At 42.5% G+C, this 17,896-nt stretch overlaps 1 protein-coding gene across 2 annotated transcripts in view; it reads left to right on the top strand.

The window, feature by feature from the left end:
• LOC120453222 (probable serine/threonine-protein kinase yakA) overlaps nucleotides 1-17,896 on the top strand; it is a 75,356-nt gene that overhangs the window by 6,216 nt on the left and 51,244 nt on the right. Inside the window, exon 2 of one of the 2 annotated variants that reach the window (XM_039637814.1) lies at nucleotides 12,751-12,821. The exons of the other annotated variant lie outside the window; for it this stretch is intronic. The gene's annotated coding sequence lies outside the window, so the exon portion shown is untranslated. The remainder of the gene's footprint in view (nucleotides 1-12,750; nucleotides 12,822-17,896) is intronic. 2 annotated transcript variants of the gene reach the window in all.

Here is a 17,896-nt window from a genome sequence, read left to right as displayed (position 1 = left end):
TGTGGCTGTTATAATTAATGTTGCTGATACGCGAAATGTTGTTGGCCGGGCTGTTTGTTTAGCTGTTTGTGGATAGTGGCTTCGATTCGATGTTACAAAGTTGCTCGATTTTGGCGTTGGCCGCACTTGTGCTATGTACACAGTTGTTGGCGGTTTTATGTTACACACAAATATTTTCTATACGCTATTAAAAAACGGAGCAGCAGCTACACAAAATTTGCCTTGCAAATCGCATTTTACATACATATATATGTTCAAGCGTACGAGCTTTTGAACTTGATTTTGTGGCGGCGGCATAACAAAAGTCACGGGCCATGGCCTGCAGAGCGAGGGGGCGGGCGAGGGGTCAAGTACAACCCGCTGACCAAATGCAGCTGCGCCTGTGCGTGAGAACTAGCTGGGAAAACAACAATAACAGCAACAACAACAACAACAACAACAGCAGCGAACTGCCTTATATATATCAAGATTTGAGATTTTTGCATTAGAGGTTTGTGTGTGAGTTTAGTGTACTTGAAAACTGACGCCGCACGGCTAGCACGCATTTATTTGTTGTTGTCCAGCACGGCTGGTTAATAAATTTCGCGATACTTATCAATTAGCATACGAATTACATGCCTTGCAATCATAAATAATGTGTGTTTCAAGCAGGAGGCAGAAATCAACTAGAAAACGCAAACAGTACCCACCAAAATAAAAAAAACACAACCGCTATTGATGCATAAATTTTGATTGCTGCTGCAGTTGGCGTTTTTGTATTTGCGTTTGGTTTTTTTCTATTTTCCTATCAATTTTGGGTGCATTTAAGATTTGTTGTAATTTATAAACATTTCTACACACTTTTGACTCAAAGGTGCGTGTTTGATTTGCATGCGATTAGGAATGACAAATAAACAACAAATCATGCGGCACGAAACGAATGACTAAGGCAACGAACTTGATGGCATGATCAAGAAGTCCACAATTGCTACACCACGCAACCAACCACCCGCATTCAGTTCGTTCCTTTTGCCGCCGATCCGTTGATCCATGGCTGGAGTCTCATTGTTATGCTCGACACTTTTGCGCTATATTTACAAATTGGGCCAATAAAATGAACACCACAGAGACACCACCACCGCCGACCGACCCGAGACCAGAAATGTAAGGCCATAAAAATTGAGCTGATAGCGATGGAAATAACAACAGTCCACCGCTGATGAATTTTTATGCTTGTTTATATGACGGTCATATAAAAGTTGCGTCTAGAAGTCAATGATCGTTTCGGGGCCTCCAGACGGCGGGGGAGTCATTAAAATGCCCAGCAAATAAATCAAAAAACTAGCTCCGAGAACCACCACTTGATTACGCCTGATCGGGCCAAGCGAATTCCGCCCGCTTCGTTAGCACATCACCTGCTGGGCCAAAGCAGCCACAAAGATGTCAATAATGCGCTAATCTCCAAAAATACAATAGGTGCGGATTAAGTTATTGGAAGTTACTTGTATACGATGATCTTTAAATACGCTTTCGGTTCAAAAAGATATGTTCGCAGTGTAGGAAAAAAAGTTTGGGTATTTACATTATAAACTATTTTCTTTGAGCTATAACTCTTTTTCTGCATTAAATCTTAAGTACAGGATGATACATATTAAGTATAGATATATTTCTGTTCAAATTGCTCAAAAACCGAGCTAAGCCGAACTAACAAAATTTGTCTTGTCATTCTTACCAAGAATTTATATAGAGCATAACGGGGGAAGAACATCTTTTAGTGGGTTACAGACATCCGCACAGTGCCGTGGTATTATTCACTCAGCTTGAGTGTAATAAAAATGTTTGCCATGGGATTAAGAAAGATAGATAGATAGATAGATGGTTGGATGGATGGATGAATGGCGATGGAGAGAGCGCTAAGCTGACATGGCGCTGGGGCACGCGCTAAAACGTTTGGATTGGAAACCGAAAACGTTGATAAATCGATCGATCTGAGTCGAGCCGAGTTCAATCAACGCGCCATCTGAGCGTGTAAGCCCCTTTTTGCCACCGCCCCCGATATTTGAGTGCTTATTGAATATTTGTGGGCTGGAGTCATGCCGCATACTCATACTCATACTCATACTCATACTCATACTTGAACTCGTACGCGTACTTGCTCATATCGCCTATCTGCTGCTCCAGATCTGGATCTGAATCGGATTCCGAATCCCAATCTGGATCTGGCAATCGATTGCCGTGTTGTCAGCCCGGCGACACTCGGACCCCATGATTTATGCGTATTTAGATACATTTCGTTGTCGTTGGCAGGCATTTAACGCATGTAAGCGTGTGGGTGCCTTTTTCTGAGGCAATTACGCCCACAAACTGATTTTCGATTTCGATGATATTGGCAGCGCATTTGATTCGTAATACGTACGGATATTCCCACATTTTTGAACCTGACTCAAAGAAATTCGCAGAGTTTTATCGTTTCGTTTTTGTTGTATTCTTTTATTTACTTTATTCACTTTGCCATATTGTTTCAGTTTAGAGCTCTGATAATTAAAAGGCAATAAAAATACAGGCAGCCAAACTCAGCCACCTGCCGACTCATCCGGCGGGCTTAGAGCCATGACTAAGTGACGGCAACTGCTCCTAATTGGCCACATGCCAAGTGCCACTGAACGAGAGTGGCATCGTCGTCCTAAGCCTTTTTACCTTGTTAATTTGCCAAATTGCCAAACACCTAAACTGGCAGAAAAGGATTGTGAGTTGAGTGCTTCCTGATTTTCGCCAGGAATGTGCTAAGAGGCAAGGATTTTTCAGCTTTTCTTTGAGTGCCAGCGCCAGTTGGTTTCGTGGCTTTTATGATTTTTAAAAATTTAAGTCACGCTTTAGGCAATTAAGTGCCCCAACACCGAATCGCATCGAACCGCATCCGAGTGCAGGCAGTGTGGCCTCCTTAGACAGGTGCGCTGCCCTGCTCCTTTCGTATCGGAATGGAAGCAATGAAACCGGAGGGGTGTTGGCTTCCTACTTCTTCTTGGGCAGCGGACCCCCGCTGGATCTGTATTTTCTCACCGCAATACGTTTGTTTGGGCGACATGAGTCGCATTTGCAATTATTTTGCGGCTCATTAAAGTTTTAAACACGTCGCTCACGTAGTGACGCGTCTGTCAGACGGCTGCCATGTAGTCGAGTAGGCACCCTCTGCCCGCTCCCACACCCAATGGCTCTATGGTTCGGTGGTTCGGTGGTTTGGTGGCTCAGTGGTTTGGTGGTTCTCTGCTCCTCGAGCCTGCGAAAATGTCATTAAAATCTCTGGGGAGTTTTACGGTTTTGGCTGCTTTGATTTCGCCCTGGCTTTGGCTACTTTTTCTCAACGTCTTTTTTTTTTTGCTTGCGAAATCAAATAAAAGATTTCTTTTTTATCGCTCAAGAGTTGTTTGCTAAGCATTGTTGTTTGATCGGCTCATGTCTGGTTTTTATTTTATGATTATTATAAATTTTTTCTTTTTGTTTTTATTTGAAAATTGCCGTCGCCCCAACAAAAGACTTAGGCAACAAACCTGGGGCAATGTGATGTTTTTTCTTATTTTTTTTTGGTATTTCAGCGCGAGTAATAAATGATTTATTTTGGCTTGTGTTTGCCGGCGCTGTCCGTTGCAATTAGTTGTAGTTTAATTGAAACCGGAGCAACCGCCCAAAAAAGTGCTTTATTTTTTCTACCGGAGTTGCGTCCGTTTTTAACTCTTCCCCTATCTTTCGGGCCGATCAGCCAAGGCTGCGGTGTCAGGCTGCATTAATGTGTCGGCCTGGTTTTCTGGTTCAAGTACGTTTCCTTCGTTGACGTCGGGCAAATTCCATTTCATGGCCATTTGCATGGAAATCGCCTCGTCGTCTTCCGTTGTCAATAACGATTTCCATCATCATCATCGTCATCAGCTGCTGCTGCTGCTGCTGCTGCTGCTGCATCATCCTGTCCCCGGATTGGATTCGGGATCGTGTGTCTACCACCACTGAAAGTGGAATGCGAACCAGTTTTGTGGCAGCTAAGATCGAATCTCCGTTCCCCTCCCCCCACCCAACCAAAAGCCCCATCTATATGGGAGCCACAACTGGCGTGCAGTTTTCGCCAACTAATGAAATACATATATGCAAAAAATCAAACTAAAGACTTTGGCCCGTTATCAGCCGCCTGTATTTCTCGGAGTTTACCCCCAAACCGCCGATTGCCCCTCGCCACATAGCGCTTTGTTATAGTAGTGAACATCAACGGAACGTTTTTCGGGTCTTTTGTCCCCAAAAATAGTATGCATAATTTATGAGACACAGCCCGTGGTTGCATCGCTTTATTATGCTAATGTCGCCGGTGGTAATTTGTTCATTCCGTTTCTGGCCAGCTGGGCTTAGTGTCATAATTAAGCGGCTAATTGATTTGTTGCAGGCGTTTGTTATTATTCCGTTTTATGAATTGATTGGTGATTAGTGATTAGCCAAGGCTCGCCAAGGTGCCAACAGCTTCATCAATCAATTAGCCACGCCGAGATGTATTTCCCCGATTGCGTGCTCAAAAGTAAGACGGAAAAATACAAAAAACAAAAAATATTTAGAAAAAAAAACGCCTGTACCGACTAAGCTGCGAATGCAATCGCAATCGCAATGAATTTGGCAATAGCTGGACACCCAAAAGAAACAGCAACGGAAATGCCATAAACCATATAAAAGAGAGCAATGATTAGAGGCTGCAAACTGCAAACTGCAAACTGCAAACTGCAAACTGCGACAGACACAACGACAGAGACAGCGACAGCGACTCTAGCAGTCGACCAGTCTTGAAGTCTTGACCACGTCGTCGTGTCTGTCCTGACTTGGCCATAAGTTGTGGAGCTGCGCTCCATGTTGTTGGCCAGAGAGTGTGTGTGCCCCCGCGAGAGGTCGTCCAGTCAGCCAGTGAGATCCGGCTCGGGTTTTGGCCCAGACTCCGCGACTGCAACTGCAACTGCAACTGCGACTGGGCGATGCTTGTTACAAATATTTTAAAGCGCTTAATAATATGCAGTTTATTATTGTTATTGGCATCGTTGCGGCACATAAAACATGCAATTGGCATTATTAACGCCATCGGCTGGGGTCGTTTCGTTGTTCGAGGGAGTCCGCCAAAACCAAATCAACTCCTTTTTTTGCAGATTTTCTTTTTGTTTTTATTATTTTTTGTTTGCGGGGCGTGTGTGGGAATGCTGCAACGCTGATTGATTATGCTCACTGGCCAACTGGCGTTTGTAATGTAATGTTTTTAGCGTTTCCTATGCAAAACCCAACCCAAAAACTTTGTTCACACCTGGCCAGGGCATTAATAAACATCGAAATTAACCGCACTCTAATTAACCGAAATACATTTGAATATCGATATGGCGGCATGGCGGTCTTGCGATCTGGCGATCTGGGGTCGCATTCGGCACGCAAGCGACATTGATTGAATCAAAGGAAATCAGCCGTTGCTGCTGGCTAATTAAAAGCAAAAGTGTTGCTAATAAATATTTTTTATATAATGGCTTCATAAAGTGCGTGATTCGGTCGGGATCTGCTCTAGCGGAACGCGAATTGAATAATAAAGCTCATGGCTCCCTGCTCTAAACACGATTATGAATGCGAATAGGATTCGAGATTTGAGTATGCATTCGAGGTGCATTAGTCTAATGAGCGGACCGAAAAGATTTGCGTGACTTGCCAAAAACGTAGTTTTTTTTCTTTTTTTTTTCATATACCGAACTGTTGGCTAATTCTTCAACTCCTTGAGCTGTGGGCGTGTTGTGGTGCAAATTCGATTGCATTAATTAATTTAAACTTCATATGGGCATTACAACTGAAATGTACACCAATCAAAGAAATCGTTTAGATATTCACTAAATTATTTGTACGTTATTTTGTAATTTTTAAGAATACATGTCACTTTATTCAAAAAATTGTTCGTTTAGACTAGCAAATAAACAAAAAACTCAGCTTAAAGACTTCATAATACGTTAACCGCCTATGGAAACTTCCATATTTAAATTATATAGTTTTTTTTTTGAGAAATCAATTCAACAAATTTCAAACTATTTATACGAAATCCCAAACTTGTTCTATCGCATTTGAGCCAAAATCCAGATTAAGCAATTAAAACAGTCAGCACAATCAAACCATTCAATGATCTCGAATCCTAAACCTCTCTTAATCTCAGTCAACTTCAATTTCCACACGAATTTTTCGCGCTTTTATCTCGCAGTTTGCAGTTTGCAGTTTGCAGTTCACCTCTTTTCGAGTGCATCTCGTGGTGTGAGAGATGCAATATATTTCTGCACTGCCGACTGCCGGCTGGCTGATGACTGATTTCGATTTCCTTATTGCCAAATTGCTGGCTTTCATGTAAGCCGCCATTGCCGCCGACGCGTCGCTAACTGCGTGCAAATGCGGCGGCAACGCGGCGTATGCGCATTTTTAATTGCCCCAACATGTTGCAGCGAAGATTGGCAGCACCGCTTTTATACATTTTTTTCAAATCATTTTTTCCATAGCTTAGCTTGGTTTTTTTTTTTTTTTTGAGGCAATCTACCTCTCTGTCAAATCGCTTGCGGCGCGGCAAATTAAAATTGACATTTGAACAGCTCCAACTCCGTCGCGTTAATTTCAAATGGCTCACCATTTTTGGTCAGGCAGGCGTTTACTTTTTTATTTTCGCGCACTTTATGAATTATCAATATGGAGCCGCCGCCCCGCGGATGACACAAAATGTGAACTGTTACTGGCCAACTGCCGCATTTGGTCTTTTTCGGCGGCTTTTCGCAACGCAGGAAATAGTTTCCATCGCAGCCGCTCCATATAAGGTCTAAGTATTTGCCAAATCACACGCCGCCACACAGTTGCCCCCAAAGACAATGCCGTCGTCCAGTTTGGTGCAAAGACCAATCTTTTGAGGGGAGTATTCCAGGGGGGGGGGTATTCCAGGAGGTCAGGGGAATTCGGTGGTATCAGGGGGACTGGGACTGGCAAAGCTAGAGCTCTGGTCACGATTTTAACATTTTTGAGCATGCGCAGTGCGCACCCCAAAATTTTGCAGCGTTTGCCCATTAATTTTCATTGAAAACGTTTTCATATTTTGTGCCACAGTTTTCAGTTTTCAGTTTACAGTTCTCTCGTCGTTGCCCCGCAAACTCGATTGCTGTGGTTGTTGTGGCCACATTTTCGTATAGCACAATATTTTCATTGTAGTGTTTTGGCATATATTTATGTGCCGTAAAAAAATGCGATCAAGATAGCAGCCAGGACCAGGTCCAACCCATGGCCCAGACTGGCTTTTCCAAGTACTCGACCAAGTACTGCCCACATGTGCACTCATAAAAAATGCAAAATTCCAAACACAATTTATGTAAAATTCGCATGTAAAGATCATTAAACAGAGGAAGGAATAGACATAAGTTTACATAAGATTCCCTTTTGGTTTTAATTGGACTATTTTGATTTAATTTTTTAGCTACCATAAATATTTATAACTATTTTCTACAACTACTTTCCGATTTATCTTATTTTTTCTGAGTGATAGCTCTGCGGTTCAACTTTGCACTTCAATTGCGGCCCGCAGTTTGGGGGCGCTGGTGCAAATTAATGGATTCATTCAGCATTTTGGCAGCTGCGGCTGCGCGGCGAAGTTCAATGTTTATGTTAACAACTTGGCACCTTTTGGATGGCCGCGGGTGCTGGCGGAGGGTGTTCCTCATTTAATTGAATTTCTTGTTTAATTTATCAATTAGAGTGTGGCCTTTGTTAATTAAAGCCTGACCGGCTTAAATGCTGCCCAAATTAGCGGCCAACTAGCATGGCCATTTGGGACGCAGTCAGGAAACAAAGAAACCACAAATTGACCGGTCTCTTATTGTACTTTGTTTTTGGTTGTCTTTAGAGATTTTATTTTCCCATTTTTTTTTTTGTTTCGGGGTGTGGGCCAGGGCGAGTCCCTGGCTCTGCCGAGAAACAAATGCTAATTATATGGCTACCGAGTACGTTTCCCCCTACGAAACGAAGCTCTTATTGATTCTCGACGCTGGGCAAGGTTATGATTTCGCATTCGCATTCGCGTCTCTTTCTATGTACCTCCAGTGCCAGTACCAACCAGCCACGCCCCTTTAATTGCCACCTAGCATTTAAGTTAACTAACTGTTCATAAATAGTTATGGCATACACGGTCGGTCAGCCGGGCATTTGAGCTTAAAAACTCAGCTCAACTCAACTCAAAAACCCGGCTGCGCCCACAAAACTTGGCTTAAGAGTTCCACAATCTGCAGTCATTGCAGGCCAACTTGGTAGTGCCTTTTTGTCTTTAGGTCTTGCCATTGTTAGCGCAACAAATTTATTTTCCCACTCTCGACTGGAGCTTTGGTTTTTTACTGACTCTGCTGCTGCTGCCACTGCCACTGCGACTGCGACTGCCATTGCCTAAACAAAAATTAGTTAATTTAGCGCATTTTGCTGGATTTTAGCACTGCTGCTGCCAATTTGATTTGCGGGCCAATTGCTGATTGCTTTATTAACCGTTAATTCGCCGTGCGAGCTATGTCCTTGATCCGAAGAAAATGGCTTCCGCAATGCTCAAACAAAAATCAAATATTTATGGTTCCTTGAGTAAATATTGGGATTGTTAAATATGATTTCAATATCTATGTATACCTGAAGCGAAATAAAGCGCACTTAATAGAGACCATTAATGCATAATGGTTTTCTATGAGGTTTATAGGCTTGGCAATGCCACAGGCTTCCATTAAAAATATGTGATTTAATTTAAAACGGAAATCCGATTACCAAATCTCAAGAAGAAGGAATATACAGCGGAAACTTATTGGAACTCAGATCTATAATTCAATTGTTGATCAATTCGCTTTTGATCTAACATTTCAATTGTTGTAAAATGTATTTTAAATAATACATTTAATTACAGGCAAAGTTCTTGAATTGAATTTAATATTAATAATTCAAATAAGCTGCCCTCCCATTTCCTCTTCATTGAAGAAGATGCAGCGTTCCGGTTCCCATTGTCAGCTGACTTTTCTCCCTAATTAAATTATGCGTCTGCTCTTTGAGATTGGTCCAGCCCGAGTTTTCCCAGCTTCATAAATTTTCCCAAATGCAAAGCGCTGGAAATGGAAATACGGCCAGATCTCAGGCTCCCAGGCATAAATCAGACGGCTCAAAAGGAGACCCCACACACAATTGAGCCCAAAAGGGGCGGCGTTTCATTCATTCATGCGTGGATTGTTCCAAGCTGCCCCAACATTTGGAGGTGTCGTTTATGCAAATGTGCCACGTCAAATGCCACAAAAACCAAACACGCCCAACATGTCACAGTGGATGTCAGAGGGCGTATATAGTGGGGCCTAATTGCCCGATATACTGGAACATGGCCTATTGTGATGCAAAAATCGAGTTAAATGCAGTCTCTCTTGAGAATGACTGAGTGTGTGAGTGGCGAATTTGCATAAATTAAGCCACTTGGAGTCGCCGATGCTGAGATGTTGGATATCGATGCCGTGTGTCAATCAGCGGCGCATGCAAATCAATCAGCCGATGGACAAGTTATTCGTCATACACCAGACAGTTGGCCACAATTTATGAGCCATCAGCAGGCCACTTAACAAGCGCAAAAAACACAATAACAATGGCCGCAATAAAACAAAAAAAAATAAACAACAAACAATCAAAAACAAAACCACAAAAAGTGCTTAAGGCTTGCATTGCTTTCGATGCTCTCTTCCGAGATGCGTTAAACACATTTATTTATATCTATTTATGGTCACCGAATTGCCTGACCCTACCGAAATATACTAAACAAAAAAAAAAGAAGAAAATAGTAGGCAACAAAAAGTGAATGTGTTTTATGCTGAGCCATTCGTCAGTTTGCCTCGACGAGTGGTACCATCGCATACAATTATGACTTTACACTTTGTGCCACCTTTTTGGGTGGTTTACGATGCGGCGGTCAGCGTTTTATGGCCCATCGTTTAGGCCCGGCTAATGGCTGTTAGCTTTGAAAAAGTGTTGACACTTTACTCGAGACCCTCGCTTTTTTTAAGCCAAAATATCAATAAATGCTCGTAAAACGTAAGCCTCTCAAAGAATATGCAAAAAAAAAAAAGAACTGAAATCGAAGCGATCTGGGTCTTTTCAGTTCATTTCCGTTTCTCGTCTAAAAGGAATCTAAGAGCTGGCATCGTGTTAATGCTGTGCGAAGACGGTCCACAAAAGGGACCAAGCTCGTGAACCGACTTAAGTATTGTCAGGGGATTAAGCATTAGTTGGGACTTGTTCTCGGCTTGTATGTGAAAGATCTGCATACGATTATTATATGGCGATTTGAGTGGGCTTGCGGTGAAATCGTGAATGAAGTCGATCGACCAGAAGTCATGAATGAAATGCTGCTATTGTGAATAATTTTACTACCTGGAGTTCATTCACCAAACTCTGAAAGTTTTCTCTACACTTTTAAAGCACCTTACCAAACTATTCGCGCCCATTTCAAAGGCAGAAACCCCACCCATTGGGAAACCCATAAGGAAAATGTAGAAAAAAAATGCAAGCAAAAAATAAGAGCGCTCCGACCATTTTGGCAATTTGGAGCAGAGCAGGCTGTAAGAAATGTTGAAATACTTAACAAAATCCACAAGTAACGACAACAATAAAAAATAAACGAACGTTTTTATAGCTTTTCAATTGATTTTAAAGTTTTTGGCGTGCAGAGCAATAAATAAAACTGCGTACGGCGCATTATACAATAATAAATCTCCGAGACCGCAGTCGCAGTCTGAATACCCATACCCATACCCATAACCATTCGATGTGTGAGTGCACTTGTGCGCGAATACTCGATGCTATATTCGCATTCACAGGTATTCGCAAAAAAGTGGGCGTGCTGCGTGTTTCGTTGTTGGCAGCGCACTTTGCGCATTAAAATGCCGCGCATGCGTGCCAAAGTGTTGCAACGTCAGTCAGCCAAGTCAGCCAAGTCACCAAGTCGACTGAAGTTGCCCCAAGTTGCCCCGCTCCCTTCGGCAGGATGTTGGTTGTATCCAGATCCAGATCATGTTGTGCAATATCCCAAAGAAACACTTCTGATCGGAAGCGATCCCCTCACTGCAGCGCACTTTTGTTTTTTTTTTGTCGCCGTAATTAATGCCGCACTTTTATTCATAATAAATTCACTTTAAATGCATGTTTTCTCGCGCATTAAAAGCGCATAAATTAAAAATCAACACCCAAATGCGTCAACAGGCGTCTCGCAAGCTGCGTGTGGCAGCGTTTCATGGCGTTTCTGGCGGGGATTCGGCTGGGACGTGGCCATGGCCATTGCTGCCTCATCACTCATACGCAATGAAGACATTTATATGGCAAAAGCCATTTAGCGCCTGCATCGTTGTCGTTGACGCTTCTTTTTGGCGCCACCAGTAGCAGTTGCTCAGCGCAGGGGTGTGGCAAAAAAGGGGGTTTTTCAGGCATTGTATAAGTAAAAAACTTTGGAGCGTCTTTTAGGCAAAAACTTTGGTAATTCCCCCAGGCAAACAGCAGCAAATTCATTTGTCATACATAACAACTACGCAAATAAATACATTTACTTTTGGCAACAAGAAAAACACTCATCTGAACTTTCGTTCATTGCATTTGAAGTTTACTGGGAAAATGTTAGATTATTAAAATCCTATTAACAGCCAACATTGTGTGTGCAAAAGCAAACATCTCATTTTAATAAGAACGTGTTGACCACGGACTTTGTATGTTCAATATAAATATATTTATAAAAGCCATTATAAAATTCAGAGAATACCCAAAAATCACCAGCAAAGTGAAAGTTTATACAACGCTTGATGAATTTTATCATTGAATGTTTGGTTCGATATTTTTGTATGTTTTGTGTTATATTTTACATATGTTGCAACTTTGGCTATCCACTGACCGCTATCCCCCTCTACGGCAAGCCCCTGCTTTGGGCCAACTCACGCACTGGCCAGCTTCTTTTGGCCATCCATCTAGCCGCCATCCTCCATCCCCCATCCACCAACCATGCATTCAGCATGCCGGGCCTATTGCTTATCTGGCGGACTTGGCCATTTTCTAGCCGCCACACAAAACACACGCAATGGGCGTCGCCAGCAACAGGCACCGTGCACCATGCACCTGTTGCAGCGGAGGCACTTGCTCTTGTCGCCCGATGAAATCAGAGCAAGGCGAGACACACACTCTGTGTATCTGCAGGTCTGCTCCATGGAGTGAATATGTATATATGTATATCTACACTCGGGCAGCGTGTATCTATGTGATGACAGCGACTTGTGCGTTGGCTTTGCCTGTGGAACATGTTAATTCGAGTGTTGCATAAGGGGGAATGAAACGGGGAAAAACGAGGAAAAGCGGGGAAAAAACGGAGTAACGCTACATGGCAGACCGTTGGCTGGAAGCTGGGAGTTGGGAGCTGGAAGCTGAGTGCTGGAAGCTGCTCCTTATTTTATGTAATTGCCAACTAAACACTTTCGGGCTTAATGTCCCCTCGACGCCCCATTGCAAATGTGGCTCGTCGTTTATGTCTAATTAAAATTGCTCTGCGTGCCGGGCGTGCCAAACGCTAAACTGGTGCTATTTTCCTTCGTTTTTTTTCGTTTTGTCTCTGGAACGGGGTGTACTTATATGTACTTATATGTACTTATATGTTAAGTGTGCTGATTTGTATTAATTATAACGCTTTAATGTGACTTCGCTTGAAACTATTTGCAGTGCTCTACAACTACTACTCATTGGCATTTCCTGCGCGCACACAGTCTTCCTGCTCCGCTGAGGCAGCCAAAGTAAGTCAATAAATCTATGCAAAACGTATTATAAATCTCATACGAGTATGACAAACTGTTAAGCGAGCACTTTTTAATTACCTGTTTTTGCCACACTGAACCAGCTAGCTGGCTGCCTTAATAAGCCGCCTTAATTTGGCTTAATTTGCGGGCGGCCACAGGGTCGTATGAGTAACGTTTAATTGCTGGCCAAAACAAAGGCGGCCAGCCAAGCCAAGTCGCAAGAATTTCAGCTGGAATTGCTCATTACGTACGGGCCATTCCTCGGAAATAGCTCACAGTAGCTGGCCGCCACAATAACAATAACAATAATAATAATTAAAAACCAATTTTTGCTAACTTTTTCGCTTCGTTTGCTGGCTCCGCTGGGCCGTTAGACAGCAACTAACTGGGCTATAAACACATGCCACATATGTACATATGTATTTAGGTGCCTACTATACGAATATGCTTAGTCAAGCGACCATAAACGGCGCCCGAAATCCAAAAACACAAAAAAAAAACATAATAATAATAATAAACTGGGCGCAGCACTTTGCCAGCGCAACAGAAAATTAAAAACATATAGATCTGCGAAACAGATTGCAGGTAAATAGTATTGCAATTAATAATTTAGCAATAAAATTTAGCACCCTGCACTGGAATTATAACAGCGGCTATTAACAATTAAGCCTTGCCACTTAGGCAGATGCCAACAGCAAACAAAACACAAAAAAAAACGCTAATAATTCTTATAAAAAACTACAAGCAATGGCAAAAAAAAAATTGTCTGTTCAAATTTTTCGTCCGGCGCATTAGCAACTGCAATTGTTGCTGCATTTACCGCATTTACTGCTGCCACTGGGGTTAGGCAACAATTAAGCAATTTTCATAATTACAAACAATGACCAATTTTTTGACACGCTTGCAAAGCGCGCAAAATTTTTTTTGATTTTAACCAGCGGCAACCTGCAGCAGCAACCAGCAACAAAAACAACAACTACAAGCAGCAACATTGCCGCAGCAAGTGCAACTGCAACTGCAAATGCAACTGCAGCGGCGCAAAACGCTGATTTGTGCCTGGTCGGCAGTTGATGCATGTTTAATCAGTTTTGGCTGCGGAATAGAGGAAATTTTTACTACAACTGCTTGTGGTTGTAAACTGCATGCTAAACGGAAAGAATTGTTGCCCTAGGGAATCGATTTTTACACGATCTAGTGCATTTTTTCTTGTAACTGAGCAGAATTTATGGGAAGGTCGCGTACTCAAGCAATAATTATAGTACTGAGCTAAAATTCGTGTTAATAAGTTCCTAATAAATTTATAGATATTGCGATTATGTTTAATATAAATAGCTTAGCTACTTATACATATAATACCTCTTTTACTTAGCTCAGACAAACAAAACTCTAAGAACTGTGAAGATTTTTTGGGAGTGCACCGAAACAGAATAATAAGCTTGCATTTTAAGTAGCCAAATCTAGCGAAAAGCGCATGCTCACATGCAACATGGCTAAATGGCCAACAATCGGAGGTGCCGACGACAGGATGGGGGGGATATCGCAGCTTCCACCTGACAACAATCACGTGCCCAGCAAATGTGCGGCAGACAATTGACCAGCGGCTGCCACCGACGTGTCGTGCATTAGAGTTGTGATTGTGGACTGGAGCGAGGGGCGGGGGATGTGGAGCGATTTATATAATCAGCAGCGACACAAAACGTGGCAACATACTGCAAATAATTCGCCGCTTTGGGCAATCTAAAACAATTTGCGTTTTGTGTATCGGGTGCAGGGAAACGCCGAAAAATACAAGAAACGATTGCAGCTTTTGCCATTTGGGTCTCAGCATTTTGCGTGCTGTAAGATTGGGCAATTGGGCTGGTGGTGGTCAGTGGGTGCAGTGCAGCGGCTTTTTGTATTCATTATTATTCTTTTTTTTTTGCTTTTCCACTGGACTGGGAGACATCTGAGCCGTGGTTGTCCCACCCGCAATTAATGCATAATAATTGCAAACGAAAACCGAGTCGAGTCAGCGAATCGAGTTGCCACAAAATGCGGCAAGTGTTGCGAATGCAACCGGCCAAGTCTCTAGGGTCTTCGCCGGCCACACGATATTAAACAATAATTGTAACTGTAAAGTGAGCTTAACGTGAGTGCATCAAAGCATAATCTCTCTTGCAACAGAGATATATAGATACAGATATAGATACAGATACAGCTACAGCTACAGCTACAGCTACAGATACAAATACGACAGCAGACGGATGAAAGCCAAAGCGCAGACTGTAAAACAAAACACAGAAAAATATTCATTGAAGAAAAAAGCCAGCCAACAGAGACAGACAGACAGACAGAGAGACAGACAGACAAAACCGAGGAGTCAAGAAACTTGGCTAGTACGTAAAACATACCGCCTTATAATTAGAGCAGAAATTCTGACGTTTCTATTTCAATTTTCCAACAAACGCCACGCAAAACTGCCACGCCAAGTGACGTTTTGATTGAGTGATTGGCAACAAGACGTGGTCTTCAGCCGACTGGGTCGCTTTTTGGACCCGGTAGCCAACCAGGCAGCAAGTGTTTGCCCACTGCGGTCTACCTCTACCTCTACCACTACCTCTACTGCTACCTCACCACTCCACTGCTCCAGTGTTCCATGCCAATCCGATGCGATGGTTGCAAATATCTGCATACCAGCGGCTCTGGCCACTGGAATAACTGAATGAAAATCGTTGTGAAAGAAGGTCTCGGATTACCCTCGACAGCGATCCGCTGCAGGTTGCTGTCGCACTCCAAATCCGGCACGTAATTCAAGCTCGGGAGAAATTTCTTCCATCGCCGTAACAACAAAAACCGTTTCAAGCAACTGTCACCACCTTTGTCAACACATTTTTACAAAATATATGCATTTATATACAACATATATATGCCAAAAAGACTTCTTATAAACAAACAGTATTAGATGTTCAGTAGATGGAAAAATCTCTGCGGTCGTGCATACATTGTAGCAGCATTTATAATTATCACAAGACAATTTAGCAAAAATTAGAAAAATCAATGTAGTGGCTGCCACACCCACCATATGCCACCATACGAGTTCCAAGTGGTAATTGCACCAATTTGAATACGTAATAAAATCGAATGAGCAGCAAATCGATTAGCTATCTAACGCGCCCATTGTGTGGTCGTATCGGATCTCTTTTTTATTTTGTATTTTTTTTTCAATATATAGCGTTATATAGCCAAAGCTATAGCGCACGAGCTAGACGCCGAGACGTTTGTCCGGCTTTTGGTCGATCGAATCGTTTTGGATCGTATCGTATCGGTTTGGTTCGATCGACTTGCGGATACTGCCACCGCTCAATGTGAAGGTCAGTAGGTGGCGGCCAGCAACCAGAAACTGCAAACAATCAATTAGACTGAATGCCTAAAACGGTAAAATCCATATGTGCACTGTGCACCAGATAGTTGGGAATGGTAATAGATAATGCCATAATGCCATGCGCACATATATATAGCTGTCGATCAGGAATATATATGGGTGTGCCGGCGCAGCGATCTGTTTCCAGTCTGGGCCTCAAGATCAAGGTGAGACTGGACTGGGGAGTCGTGTAAAAAAAAAACATAGGAAGTTTTATTTATGCACTGGTTTTCGATTACGCATGGTATTCTGGAAGTTCCGGAAAAGATAACTACTTCAATGTATTGTTTTGTCAAATAATTCCAATATACACTTTACTCACTAACACTTTATGCAAACATAAGCATTGCAGTAATAACACTTATTAACTTAATTATAGTATTTTAAAGAATTTTGGTTATTTTTCAGTGATTGGAGGTTTTAAAAGATTTGGAAGCCTAATTATAAGTCAGGATTTATATTATTAAGTCATTTAATAGGAACTTTCAAGTTTATGTGTAAAACAATCAAACTACTAGTTCAAGTAGATTTTCATTGAAAGTCTTTTTACGGAAGCCAATTTGCAGAAGTCAGGTCTGTATTTTAACAGCGTGCTTAAGTACCTGTGGTCAATCAATAAATTTTTTCCAAGAAACTGAAACCGTAAATTCCCCAATTGATGGCCATTCGAAAGTTGGATTAGTGTCGCCTTAGCTAATGGCCAGTTGGGTCACCATTGTCCAATTGCCAAATGCTAGTGCTCATTGTAATTGTTAATTGCTTTCTTTAATGCCAGTGTTTTGGGGTTCCAGTGGCCAGATCAAGTACTGCCCACGCTCCCAACTTTGCCAAGTAAATACCAGATGGCAAAGCTCTCGGCTAGGTGCTCCAATTTGATTTGGACTGTTTTGACAGTCTGCAGTTATTGTTTGATGCGCTGTCCAAGTGATGAGTTCATTAAGTGTGCCATAATTGAGCCTTTAATGCTAAAGCTCTGGCCACGTGAATGGGCGTGCGTTTTGACAGTCAGATTGACTGACTGCCTGGAATGGTTTGCTCTCTTGTGTTTTTTTCTAGTTTTTTTTTTTTTTGCTGACTGACTGACAGCCTGACACTGATGGGCCAAAAGCAGTTGTTGTGCTCGATGGCTCTATGCGTTTGGCCCAGTGAAATTGATACAATGGGCCGCAATGAAAGTAGGCAAGCGCAAAACTAAGCCAACTACTTTGATGGCCACCACTTCCTGCTTCGCACAGCTTCTATTTTAAGTCGCGCTTAAGTGTATTGGGTTTAATGTGCGCCCATTTTAATTAAACCAAGGGCTTGGTTATCTGGTTACCCACTGCAAGACCTCTGGTCAGGGCGCTCCTCTCGAAGCGCAGTGAAATTACTGACATTTGATGCCATTAGCACAAATTTAGGCATCTGCAATTGCTAAGCCCACAACTCGACTCGACTCGACTCGAGCATATTGATTTCCCAGTCCGCGCGTGGCAAAACCAAATTGATTTGATTTGAATCGAATTGAATATCAGGCAGGCAGACCCACAAGCCGACCAGATGAAATAGATCCGCTTTAATATCGGTAATTAGGACCACACCTATGCCATATTCAAAGTGAGTTTTATTACAATCGCAAGCTCTGCAAACGTTGTTTAGATTCTGACTTATTTTTATGTTTATGGCCAGCTGC

The sequence above is a fragment of the Drosophila santomea genome, chromosome 3R (genome assembly GCF_016746245.2).
Source record: "Drosophila santomea strain STO CAGO 1482 chromosome 3R, Prin_Dsan_1.1, whole genome shotgun sequence".
In the NCBI taxonomy this organism is placed as follows: domain Eukaryota; kingdom Metazoa; phylum Arthropoda; class Insecta; order Diptera; family Drosophilidae; genus Drosophila; species Drosophila santomea.
This window is presented reverse-complemented; position numbering and strand designations above follow the sequence as displayed.